This window comes from Ovis aries, chromosome 21 (assembly GCF_016772045.2).
Source record: "Ovis aries strain OAR_USU_Benz2616 breed Rambouillet chromosome 21, ARS-UI_Ramb_v3.0, whole genome shotgun sequence".
NCBI lineage: Eukaryota > Metazoa > Chordata > Mammalia > Artiodactyla > Bovidae > Ovis > Ovis aries.
The window spans coordinates 33156822-33169404 of NC_056074.1; positions in this window are offsets into that span (position 1 = coordinate 33156822).

Here is a 12583-nt window from a genome sequence, read left to right on the forward strand (position 1 = left end):
TTCTACTCTGAAGCTCCAAATTCAAGTGTTTGAAAACCTTTTCCTTATGTCCATGTGCTATGAAAGCAATTGGCATTTCACAACTAGCATCCTGCTCTGCTTGGGAGATGAGCTGCTTGTGGAAGGAAGATACATGAAATGAGTCCAGACTCAAGAGAAATCTAATAATGAATCCCCTAACTCATGGCTTCTCTGGTGGCTCAGCAGTAAAGAATCCTGCAACACAGAAGATATGGATTCATTTCCTGGGTCAGGAAGATCCCTGGGAGAAAGGAAACAGCAACCCATTCCAGTATTCTTGCCTGGGAAATCCCATGGACAGAGGAGCCTGGCGGGCTATAGTCCATGGGGTCACAAAGAGTCAGACATGACTTAGCAAGTAAACAACAAGTCCATAGGATTTCATTTCTGTACATCAACTCTCAGTGCTCGGCTTCCAGGTTCTTCTACTGCCCAGCTTAATAGCCTTCAGTGACTCCCAATGCCCATAATACAGCTCAAGGCTAGGTCTTCAACATGGGTCTGGCAGACCCTTTCTGGTCTGGCGCTTGTGTATCTACCCAGCCTCTTCCATCTCAGGTAGGGGTCCAAGGGTGTTCAGACTAGAGGACCTCAGAGACAGGACAGCACAAGCAGCTACTAAAGAGACATACTGGGAAAGTTTAGCTTTCCACAGAACTCAGCTAACAGTGACCCAAGCCTTAAACACTGTCCTTTGGAACAAGTGCATTGGCAAATAAACTCCTTTAATGAGGAATATTAACACGAGCATAAGTACGGTGAGTTAAGGTCAATAGGAGAAATACTCAAGAGGGATCCAGATCATAGCAAAACCAAAAGGGTTAAGCCACAGTAAGGGTTATCATCAATTCCTCAGTGAAACGAAGCTGCCACTGTTCTTCCCCAACTCTACGCTGCAGTGTAAGATGAACTGTAGGCAGTTCTCATTACATGTTGTGACTTCTGTCACACTTCAATCCTTTTGTCACTTCCACAAAGCCCCACGTTAAAGAATCTCTCTGGCTATTGTTACACTGAGCTGCCAGGTCCATGAGGTCAGATCCTTCCTGATGATTGGAGTCAAGATGGGGTCCCACAGTGGCAGCTCTTCACTGCCATTCAGAATGGTGTCTTAATGAGGTTGAGTTCCCTTCAGGTCAATGCCAGGTTGCGAGGGCATTTGGTTTCAAGGCTCTTTCAGGCAAACTCCTATCTCTGGGGTGAGTTGCATGACTGCCATGGACCCCAGGCTGGCTGATACCCCATCTCTTGCCTCCAACACTCCTTTCCTGACTTCAGACTACACCCCAGTCCCCTGTCCCTTTCTCTGTACCCACATAGACTCAACTGTGTCGGGGCCAGGAGCTCACTGTCAGGATGGGTCTTTCCCACGAGGCTTCTACCCCTGGTAACCTGGCCTGATGCTTTGGTTTTTTTTAAGTGCTTCTTATTGTTTTGTTTTTAGAATGCAATATGCCGGAACCAAAAAGGAAATTTTATTTATTTAATAACTGCAATATTTTCTTTCACTTAAATCAGAGATCAGCAAACAAGGGCCCTTGGGCTGAAGCCAGTGATTGCGTTTTTGCCAATAAGGTTTTACTGGAACATGGCCACGCCCACCTGCTTATATACTGTCTATAGCTTTGGTGCCATAATGGTTGGGTAACTGTGACAGACACAGTATAGATGCATTTTTAATCATCGACTTCAGCTCTGGCTATGGAAACAAATGCCACTTGGAATATACTGTATGACACATCTTATAAGCAGAATCTAAAATGAAATGATACAAATGAACTTATTTACAAAGCAGAAACAGACTCACAGACCTAGAGAAGGAGCTTATGGTTCCCATAGGGGAGGGGGAAAAAGGGAGGGATAGTTAGAGTTTGGGATGGACAGGTACACACTGCTATATTTTAAATGGATAACCAACAAGGACCTACTGTACAGCAACAGGGAATGCTTCTCAATGTTATGTGGCACCTTGGATGGGAGGGGAGTTTGGGGGAGAATGGACACATGTATATGCATGGCTGAGTCTCTCTGTCGTCCACCTGAAGCCATCACAACGCTGTTAATAGGCTATGTGCCTGTGTGTGCTCCATCGCTAAGGCATGTCTTACTCCTTATGACCCCATGAACTGTAGCCTGCCAGGATATACTCCAATACAAAATAAAAAGTTAAAAAAAAAAAAAAAAACCGCAGCCTGGCCTTCATTTCCCCTTTGTCCTACCTGTTCAGTCAAACCCACGTTCAAGAGATGGGGTGCTCCTTGCCCCTACCTGGTGGTTCCACTGGCTGAAACTCCACCACAGCCTTCCTGGGCAGATGGAGGAGGCTGTTTGGATGAAGCATGTGTTTCGTGGAGGACAGTCATGGGCAATGGGGCTATAAAAGCAGATTGGGGTCAGCCTGGGGAGGAGTCGGGAAGAGGGAGAAAGAAGCGACCTTCCTCAGCTTGCAGCCCTGCTCCTGGAAGCACACCTCGGCCACAGCGCACCTGCACAGTCCATCTACCGGAGAGGGAGCGACTCCATTAAACTTCAAAGCATCACTTGAGAGGATTATTTTCTAACCAAGGTGACTGGAGGTATTTCGGTTCTAAGACTTTATGATCACATTGTCTCAGAGGCAGCTTGACAACGTCTTATGTCTCTGACACTGGAGGGATTTATTCACTAGAAGCATGGCACTAAATCCTCAGCAGGCGTGTATGCAAAATCCAGCTTTATAAATACACACCACGTTACCCTCTGCTTCCCTTTCTTCTGAGCATCTGTAAGCCCCACCACCTCTTAATGAAATAAGCCTCCTGCACCGACCTTAATGGAAGGTAGACATTCTCCTCACTGAGTTTTGGAGGATTCCTCCTCTGTTGGACTGGAATGGTGACATCCAAGCCTCCTTCCCTTGGAGAAAGTTTTCTGTGAAGAAGTTTAAGTAGATAACAGGAGAATTCTTACACTTGGAGATCTTGTCCTAAACCCCACCATTTCACCCAAACCTCCTTTTACTCTAGAATTCAGCAGAAAAGCAGGTATCCAGTGAAGAACTCACTTGTTTTGCTCAGTCACTGAGTTGTGTTCAACTCTTTGAAATCCCATGGACTGCAGCATGCCAGCTCCTCTATTCTCCACTATATCCTGGTTTGCTCAAATTCATGTCTACTGAGTTGGAGATACTATCTATCTCCTTTTGCCCTCAATCTTCCCATTTCAGGGTCTTTTCTAATGAGTCACCTCTTAGCATCAAGTGGCCAAATTATTGGAGCTTCAGTTTCAGCATCAGTCCTTCCAGTGAATATTCAGGACTAATTTCCTTTAGGATGGACTGGTTTAATCTCCTTGCTGTCCAAGGGACTCTCAAGAGTCTTCTCTAGCACCACAATTTGAAAGCATCAATTCTTTGTCATTCAGCCTTCTTTGTGGTCCAACTCTCATATCCATACAGGACCACTGGAAAAACTCAACAGAGTAGAAGAAAGCGAGACTCCTTACTCCTCCAGACACAATCCTCTATCTCTGCTCAGATCTTCATGGTGATGGGGAAATCACTGCCCCTCAAGGCAGTCAGTTCCATGAGGCAACTCCCTTTTTCACAGGAAGCTAAAATCTCCCTTCTCCACCCGTTGCCTTGGGGGCCCAGCCATGACCCTCTGAAGTAGCTCTCAGCAAGTGTTATTCTTTCTCCTCCTGACAGGACCTCAAATATTTGAAGGCAGTTATCATCTCTACTTCTTATTATTTTTTTCTCCCACATGAGCTAAGGGCAGACCTCAGTGAGCAGGAAAAATGGTTCACAGTGGCTTGTAATATTTCCATTTCTTAAGGAAGAAATAAACATGGAGCAATTTGTCACCCACTTACTGTCCTATTTTTTCAGGTAGAATACATGCTATTTTCAGCACTGAAGTTACCAACATTAACTCTCTGTTCCCAGGAAGCCAGTGAATTTGGTCATGCTCTGAAGCTTCTGTCAACCTCACTCCTGGAAAATGTCACTTGCTCTCTCCTGTGTCCTCCTAAAATGTTCTTAACTATCACGTTTCTTTGTTTCGGTTCATTTATACCCAGGCCTGCCTTTCAAGACCTTAAAAGTCTCAAGCCTGGCCCATCAGAGTCAAGGGAGAGTCCACTATGCCTAGCAGTGTGCCTAGAACTTGGTAGCAACAAAATAAATGTTTGTTGCTGAATGAATGCTGTCGATACATCATAATAAAGAGGGTTGTCAAGATTTCTTCAATGCCTTAAACTATTGGGAATCTGTTACTCTACAAAGTTGGTTTATTATTTCTCCTGTCAGCTTCAGGTTCCAAAAATATGGTGCACGTGTACAAGTGTGGAAGCCACTTTGTATATATTTCCCCCATAAAGAAGATCTATGCCAGCTCTCTGCTGTATTTATCTGGCGACTAGCATCAGTGGTGACACATAAAACTATACAGTTAAAGGCATTAAAGTACAGCTTAGATGAAAACAGATGAAAAAGATAGAAACTGCTCAAAAGGCTGCTAAGAAGAAAAATATCTTTAGGCCCATTCTTTAAAGCATTTACATAAATAATCCTGACTAGACACACACTTGTTTTTTAAAAAAATTCTGGGGGGTGGGGGTGAGTGTATATGTGTGTGTGTGTGTGTGTGTGTGTGTGTGTGTGATGGGAGAGGAAGTGGTGATTTTAATTTAAGGCTAACATTAGCCATAGGATTGAAGAAGATGAGATGGTTAGATAGCACACTGACTCAATGGACATGAATCTGAGCAAACTCCGCGAGATAGTGGAGGAGAGAGGAGCCTGGTATGCTGCAGTCCGTGGGGTCACAAAGAGTCAGACATGTCTTAGCAACTGAACATTAAGAACGGTAGCCATAATACTTACTTTTATCCCTTGCTTTTTCAGTGTTTCAGGAGAAATATCCTTCATAGTACTCGTGAGGACATTGGCAAGAAGGAGATTGTTGATGACAAGGACAGCTAGGGGCCCCCTAGACAGCACATACATGTGAATAAACCTCACAGGGTCCTGGGGAAGGGCTGGTAACGTTTCATTGCTCTGCTCAGTTTCCTATGAACTTAGAGGGAAAAATAACAGCTTGTGCCAAGAAAACAATCAGTTAAGGCTTCCTGCTAACCAGACCAGTATGATGGAAGAAAACTGCTGTGTAAATGTGTTTCAAAAGTGTTCCCCTTTACTCAGATTCCATTTTAAATGTTCAGTAGATCTAATGTTTTACTGTTTCAGAGAGAAAGAGTGAGCCTAGCGCTAATCCTCTGATACAATCGCCAGTGTTCTTTCACTGAAGAATCTAAAGGATGATGCTAGTATCAGGTGCAAAAAAGTAATACTAATTTAATCTGTCTGCTGAGAGGAAGGACATGGTGGAGAGACTGGAAGACTGGTCCCTGCAGGATAATCTTACCTTGCTGGAAAGAGACAGTCAGGGCATGCCACATTGGAACCGTTTACCTCTCCTGTCATTTCAGACTGAAGGGAAGGCGTGGAACACAGACGTGAGCTGAAAACCAGCCGAGTGGCAGAGAGAAGGTGCATGGGCGAAGGTTGCTCTTTTTCAGCAAGAGGGGCACCTGGATGCCAGGGACAGGTAAGAGGTAAGAATTAGTTCTTCTCCGGGGGAGGTCACATCTCTCCTCTCCACCTCTGTCACGGCCATCTGTTTCTGCCTGTGTCTCAACTCCAGCCTTATGCCTCTGAGCATTTTTCCTTTGCTTACATCTGGCTTTTCCTCCTGATAACTTGGAGCACCATGTGGCTTTGGCTGTTGAGTCCAAATCTACACTACATCATCTCCCAACACAGTCTTTCAGCTTCTGTCACGATGCAAATCCCTTCGATCTTCACATTTACCAACTCCACACTTCCTAAAATATAATTTGCTGTTGTTCAGTTGCTCAGTCATGTCCGATTCTTTGTGACCTCATGGACTACAGCACTCCAGGCTTCCCTGTCCTTCACTCTCTTCCAGAGCTTGCTCAAACTCATGTCCACTGAGTCAATGATGCCATCCAACTATCTCAGCCTCTGTTATCCCCTTCTCATCTTGCTCTCAATCTTTCTCAGCATCAGGGTCTTTTCCAATGAGTCAGTTCTTCACATCAGGTGTCCAAAGTATTACAGTTTCAGCTTCAGCATCAGTCCTTCCAGTGAATATTCAGGACTGATTTCCTTTAGGATTGACTGGTTGGATCTCCTTGCAGTCCAAGGGAATCTCTCAAGAGTCTTCTCCAACACCACTGTTCAAAAGCATCAGTTCTTCAGCACTTGGCCTTCTTTATGGTCCAACTCTCACATTTATGCATGACTTCAGGAAAAACCGTAGCTTTGACTACCTGGACCTTTGTCAGCAAAGTAATGTCTCTTGTTTTTAATACACTGTCTAGGTTTGTCAGAGCTTTTCTTCCAAGGAGCAAGTATCTTTTAATTTCATGGCTGTAGTCATTGTCTACAGTGATTTTGGAGACCAAGAAAAGAAAGTCTGTCACTATTTCAATTTTTTCCCCATCTATTTGCCATGAAGTGATGGGACCAGATGCCATGATTTTAGTTTTTTGAATGTTGAGTTTTTTTTTTTTTAAATTAAACAAAACACTTTTATTTTTTTTTTTTTTAAATTTTAAAATCTTTAATTCTTACATGCATTCCCAAACTTGAACCCCCTCCCACCTCCCTCCCCATAACAACTTTCTGGGTCATCCCCATGCACCAGCCCCAAGCATGCTGCATCCTGCGTCAGACATAGACTGGCGATTCAATTCACATGATAGTATACATGTTAGAATGTCATTCTCCCAAATCATCCCACCTCTCCCTCTCCCTCTGAGTCCAAAAGTCCGTTATACACATCTGTGTCTCTTTCCCTGTCTTGCATACAGGGTCGTCATTGCCATCTTCCTAAATTCCATATATATGTGTTAGTATACTGTATTGGTGTTTTTCTTTCTGGCTTACTTCACTCTGTATAATCGGCTCCAGTTTCATCCATCTCATCAGGACTGATTCAAATGAATTCTTTTTAACGGCTGAGTAATACTCCATTGTGTATATGTACCACAGCTTTCTTATCCATTCATCTGCTGATGGACATCTAGGTTGTTTCCATGTCCTGGTTATTATAAACAGTGCTGCGATGAACATTGGGGTACATGTGTCTCTTTCAATTCTGGTTTCCTCGGTGTGTATGCCCAGAAGTGGGATTGCTGGGTCATAAGGTAGTTCTATTTGCAATTTTTAAGGAATCTCCACACTGTTCTCCATAGTGGCTGTACTAGTTTGCATTCCCACCAACAGTGTAGGAGGGTTCCCTTTTCTCCACACCCTCTCCAGCATTTATTGCTTGCAGATTTTTGGATCGCAGCCATTCTGACTGGTGTGAAGTGGTACCTCATTGTGGTTTTGATTTGCATTTCTCTAATAATGAGTGATGTTGAGCATCTTTTCATGTGTTTGTTAGCCATCCGTATGTCTTCTTTGGAGAAATGTCTATTTAGTTCTTTGGCCCATTTTTTGATTGGGTCGTTTATTTTTCTGGAATTGAGCTGCAGAAGTTGCTTGTATATTTTTGAGATTAGTTGTTTGTCAGTTGCTTCATTTGCTATTATTTTCTCCCATTCAGAAGGCTGTCTTTTCACCTTGCTTATAGTTTCCTTTGTTGTGCAGAAGCTTTTAATTTTAATTAGATCCCATTTGTTTATTTTTGCTTTTATTTCCAGAATTCTGGGAGGTGGATCATAGAGGATCCTGCTGTGATTTATGTCTGAGAGTGTTTTGCCTATGTTCTCCTCTAGGAGTTTTATAGTTTCTGATCTTACATTTAGATCTTTAATCCATTTTGAGTTTATTTTTGTGTGCGGTGTTAGAAAGTGATCTAGTTTCATTCTTTTACAAGTGGTTGACCAGTTTTCCCAGCACCACTTGTTAAAGAGATTGTCTTTACTCCATTGTATATTCTTGCCTCCTTTGTCAAAGATAAGGTGTCCATATGTGTGTGGATTTATCTCTGGGCTTTCTATTTTGTTCCATTGATCTATATGTCTGTCTTTGTGCCAGTACCATACTGTCTTGATGACTGTGGCTTTGTAGTAGAGCCTGAAGTCAGGCAAGTTGATTCCTCCAGTTCCATTCTTCTTTCTCAAGATTGCTTTGGCTATTCGAGGTTTTTTGTATTTCCATACAAATCTTGAAATAATTTGTTCTAGTTCTGTGAAAAATGTGGCTGGTAGCTTGATAGGGATTGCATTGAATTTGTAAATTGCTTTGGGTAGTATACTCATTTTCACTATATTGATTCTTCCAATCCATGAACATGGTATATTTCTCCATCTATTAGTGTCCTCTTTGATTTCTTTCATCAGTGTTTTATAGTTTTCTATATACAGGTCTTTAGTTTCTTTAGGTAGATATATTCCTAAGTATTTTATTCTTTTCGTTGCAATGGTGAATGGAATTGTTTCCTTAATTTCTTTTTCTACTTTCTCATTATTCGTGTATAGGAATGCAAGGGATTTCTGTGTGTTGATTTTATATCCTGCAACTTTACTATATTCATTGATGAGCTCTAGTAATTTTCTGGTGGAGTCTTTAGGGTTTTCCATGTAGAGGATCATGTCATCTGCAAACAGTGAGAGTTTTACTTCTTCTTTTCCAATTTGGATTCCTTTTATTTCTTTTTCTGCTCTGATTGCTGTGGCCAAAACTTCCAGAACTATGTTGAATAGTAGTGGTGAAAGTGGACACCCTTGTCTTGTTCCTGACTTTAGGGGAAATGCTTTCAATTTTTCACCATTGAGGATAATGTTTGCTGTGGGTTTGTCATAGATAGCTTTTATTATGTTGAGGTATGTTCCTTCTATTCCTGCTTTCTGGAGAGTTTTTATCATAAATGGATGTTGAATTTTGTCAAAGGCCTTCTCTGCATCTATTGAGATAATCATATGGTTTTTATTTTTCAATTTGTTAATGTGGTGAATTACATTGATTGATTTGCGGATATTGAAGAATCCTTGCATCCCTGGGATAAAGCCCACTTGGTCATGGTGTATGATCTTTTTAATGTGTTGTTGGATTCTGATTGCTAGAATTTTGTTGAGGATTTTTGCATCTATGTTCATCAGAGATATTGGCCTGTAGTTTTCTTTTTTGTGACATCTTTGTCAGGTTTTGGTATTAGGGTGATGGTGGCCTCATAGAATGAGTTTGGAAGTTTACCTTCCTCTGCAATTTCTGGAAGAGTTTGAGGAGGATAGGTGTTAGCTCTTCTCGAAATTTTTGGTAGAATTCAGCTGTGAAGCCATCTGGACCTGGGCTTTTGTTTGCTGGAAGATTTCTGATTACAGTATCAATTTCCGTGCTTGTGATGGGTCTGTTAAGATTTTCGATTTCTTCCTGGTTCAGTTTTGGAAAATTGTACTTTTCTAAGAATTTGTCCATTTCTTCCACGTTGTCCATTTTATTGGCATACAACTGCTGATAGTAGTCTCTTATGATCCTTTGTATTTCTGTGTTGTCTGTTGTGATCTCTCCATTTTCATTTCTAATTTTATTGATTTGATTTTTCTCTCTTTGCTTCTTGATGAGTCTGGCTAATGGTTTGTCAATTTTATTTATCCTTTCAAAGAACCAGCTTTTGGCTTTGTTGATTTTTGCTATGGTCTCTTTTGTTTCTTTTGCATTTATTTCTGCCCTAATTTTTAAGATTTCTTTCCTTCTACTGACTCTGGGGTTCTCCAACTCTTCCTTTTCTAGTTGCTTTAGTTGTAGAGTTAGGTTATTTATTTGACTTTTTTCTTGTTTCTTGAGGTATGCCTGTATTGCTATGAACTTTCCTCTTAGCACTGCTTTTATAGTGTCCCACAGGTTTTGGGTTGTTGTGTTTTCATTTTCATTAGTTTCTATGCATATTTTGATTTCTTTTTGATTTCTTCTGTGATTTGTTGGTTATTCAGAAGTGTGTTGTTCAACCTCCATATGTTGGAATTTTTAATAGTTTTTCTCCTGTAATTGAGATCTAATCTTAATGCATTATGGTCAGAAAAGATGCTTGGAATGATTTCGATTTTCTTGAATTTATCAAGTTTAGATTTATGGCCCAGGATGTGATCTATCCTGGAGAAGGTTCCATGAGCACTTGAAAAAAAGGTGAAATTCGTTGTTTTGGGGTGAAATGTCCTATAGATATCAATTAGGTCTAACTGATCTAATGTATCATTTAAAGTTTGCGTTTCTTTGTTAATTTTCTGTTTAGTTGATCTGTCCATAGGTGTGAGTGGGGTATTAAAGTCTCCCACTATTATTGTGTTATTGTTGATTTCCCCTTTCATACTTGTTAGCATTTGTCTTACATATTGTGGTGCTCCTATATTGGGTGCATATATATTTATAATTGTTATATCTTCTTCTTGGATTGTTCCTTTGATCATTATGTAGTGGCCTTCTTTGTCTCTTTTCACAGCCTTTGTTTTAAAGTCTATTTTATCGGATATGAGTATTGCCACTCCTGCTTTCTTTTGGTCTCTATTCGCGTGGTATATCTTTTCCAGCCCTTCACTTTCAGTCTGTATGTGTCCCTTGTTTTGAGGTGGGTCTCTTGTAAGCAGCATATAGAGGGGTCTTGTTTTTGTATCCATTCGGCCAGTCTTTGTCTTTTGGTTGGGGCGTTCAACCCATTTTACATTTAAGGTAATTATTGATAAGTATGATCCCGTTGCCATTTACTTTATTGTTTGGGGTTCGGGTTTATACACCCTTTCGTGTTTCCTGTCTAGAGGATATCCTTTAGAATTTGTTGGAGAGCTGGTTTGGTGGTGCTGAATTCTCTCAGCTTTTGCTTGTCTGTAAAGCTTTTGATTTCTCCTTCGTATTTGAATGAGATCCTTGCTGGGTACAGTAATCTGGGCTGTAGGTTATTGTCTTTCATCACTTTAAGTATGTCTTGCCATTCCCTCCTGGCCTGAAGAGTTTCTATTGACAGATCAGCTGTTATCCTTATGGGAATCCCCTTGTGTGTTATTTGTTGTTTTTCCCTTGCTGCTTTTAATATTTGTTCTTTGTATTTGATCTTTGTTAATTTGATTAATATGTGTCTTGGGGTGTTTCGCCTTGGGTTTATCCTTTTGGGACTCTCTGTGTTTCTTGGACTTGGGTGATTATTTCCTTCCCCATTTTAGGGAAGTTTTCAACTATTATCTCCTCAAGGATTTTCTCATGGTCTTTCTTTCTGTCTTCTTCTTCTGGGACTCCTATAATTCGAATGTTGGAGCGTTTCATATTGTCCTGGAGGTCTCTGAGATTGTCCTCGTTTCTTTTAATTCGTTTTTCTTGCTTCCTCTCTGATTCATTTATTTCTACCATTCTATCTTCTATTTCACTAATCCTATCTTCTGCCTCCGTTATTCTACTATTTGTTGCCTCCAGAGAGTTTCTGATCTCATTTATTGTGTTATTCATTATATTTTGACTCTTTTTATTTCTTCTAGGTCCTTGTTAAACCTTTCTTGCATCTTCTCAATCCTTGTCTCTAGGCTATTTATCTGTGTTTCCATTTTGATTTCAAGATTTTGGATCATTTTCACTATCAATATTCGGAATTCCTTCTCCGGTAGATTCCCTACTTCTTCCTCTTTTGTTTGGTTTGGTGGGCAACTTTCCTGTTCCTTTACCTGCTGAGTATTCCTCTGTCTCTTCATCTTGGTTATATTGCTGCGTTTGGGGTGGCCTTTTTATATTCTGATAATTTGTGGAGTTCTCTTTATTATGGAGCTTCCTCACTTTGGGTGGGGTTCTATCAGTGGCTTGTCAAGGTTTCCTGGTTAGGGAGGCTTGTGTTGGAGTTTTGGTGGGTGGAGCTGGGTTTCTTCTCTCTGGAGTGCAGTGGAGTGACCCGTAATGGGTTATGAGACATCAAAGGTTTTGGGATAATTTTGAGCTGCCTGTATATTGAGGCTCAGGGGAGTGTTCCTGTGTTGCTGGAGAATTTGGGTGGTATGTCTTGTTTTGGAACTTGTTGGCCCTTGGGTGGAGCTTGGTTTCAGTGTAGGTATGAAGGCATTTGATGAGCTCCTATTGCTTAATGTTCCCTGAATTCAAGAGTTCTCTAATGTTTTCAGGCTTTGGGTTTAAGCTTCCTGCTTCTGGTTTTCAGTTTTATTTTTACAGTAGCCTCTAGACTTCTCCATCTATACTGAATGTTGAGTTTTAAGCCAGCTTTTTCATACTTTCATCTTCATCAAAAGGCTCTTTAGTTTCTCTTCACTTTCTGCCATTAGGGTGGTATCATCTGCATGTCTGAGGTTATTGGTATTTCTCCCGGTAATCTTGATTCCAGCCTGTACTTCATCAGCCCGACATTTACATGCTTTTGAACTGTGGTGTTGGAGAAGACTCTCGAGAGTCCCTTGGACTGCAAGGAGGTCCAACCAGTCCATTCTGAAGGAGATGAGCCCTGGGATTTCTTTGGAAGGAATGATGCTAAAGGTGAAACTCCAGTACTTTGGCCACCTCATGTGAAGAGTTGATTCACTGGAAAAGACTCTGATGCTGGGAGGGATTGGTGGCAGGAGGAAA